General features: G+C 32.1%; 1 non-coding gene across 1 annotated transcript; it reads left to right on the plus strand.

Annotated features, from left to right (window-relative positions):
- The first annotated feature begins 311 nt into the window (after window positions 1–311).
- TRNAP-AGG lies at window positions 312–383 on the plus strand. The gene has a single exon. It is a non-coding gene; the product is annotated as a tRNA-Pro (tRNA).
- The last annotated feature ends 893 nt before the right edge of the window (window positions 384–1276 follow it).

Consider the following 1276-nt stretch of genomic DNA (forward strand, 5'->3'; position numbering starts at 1 on the left):
AGTTAAATCAATGCCATCACAATGGACTAATTTCACAAGACAACCCATGTGATATCTGTTCAGATGACTTGCAAATGAGCATGTGCTCTGTTTCTAAAGCTTACATTTTCATAAATTCAGTATACTTGCTTACTAGGCAAGTCCAAACAAACTGCCACACCGCTAATAATGCTATATTCCTAGAATTCTAATGACATTAACCCATAAATGTATTTTAATTTAATAATTCAAAAAAAAAAAAATAATAATAATAATGAACACCAACATATAGCATATTTTTAAAAGAGGACTTCAAATACAATAACCCAAGTGGCTCGTTGGTCTAGGGGTATGATTCTCGCTTAGGGTGCGAGAGGTCCCGGGTTCAAATCCCGGACGAGCCCAGAATTTTTTTTATTTTTATTTTTTTTTAAATTGGAATATTTTAAGTCTCAATGTGCAATACTTGGTAACTAATTTACTTTTACATTATTATAAAGTGATTTTAAACCAAACATTCATTCAACCAGATATCAGTTAAATAATCAGCTGATAATCACATCAAGTCAGTCTTCTGATATCTAAACATGAAAACACTTGGCTAATCATTACAGCACAGTATAAAAATGGTGTCAGCCATTACTTGCCAGTGAAAAGATAAACCAGCTTTTATCAAATAACTAGGCAAGTTGTCACTGGAAAATGAGCTGTTAATTGTAGTATTTAAAATGAAAGTATATTTACAGTTTACTTTCTTAAATACAAAAATGAAAATTCTGATTTTTTTTTAATATGGAAAAATACCATCTGTAGTTCATTAATGAAGAAATCTGATTTTAAACTTCGGTACAAATTCATTTCAAGAATGGATTTGGCTCCAGAAGCTGTACTCAGTGCCATAAAATACAATTGCTACAAGACATTAAGTTCAGGAAACAGTACACAGTAACTTGATAATCTCAGTGTGTCTGACATTCTGTGTTTAAACCTGTGACAGAATAACAAAAAAATAAATACACCAGTGCTTATATTTGAGCTTTCCAATCAGTAAACCAACAAAAAAATCTATTTTTTACACATGCATTGTACAAATGCTGAGTGCATAAATGTATTCCTACAACTTTGAAGAAAAGCTTGACAATTAGGGGCTTATACATACAGCCTCCAGGTTCCATCCAACAGACTACTAGAGAGCTTCACAGACATCTTTCAAGTCACTAAAATGTGATCAGAATAGGGATGATTACAGTCAGAAAATTGTTTTTTGTTTAATGGGAGGATCCTGCTATGGTTGCTA

Source organism: Protopterus annectens, chromosome 16.part0, assembly GCF_019279795.1.
Source record: "Protopterus annectens isolate FY-2018-M chromosome 16.part0, PAN1.0, whole genome shotgun sequence".
Lineage (NCBI taxonomy): Eukaryota > Metazoa > Chordata > Ceratodontiformes > Protopteridae > Protopterus > Protopterus annectens.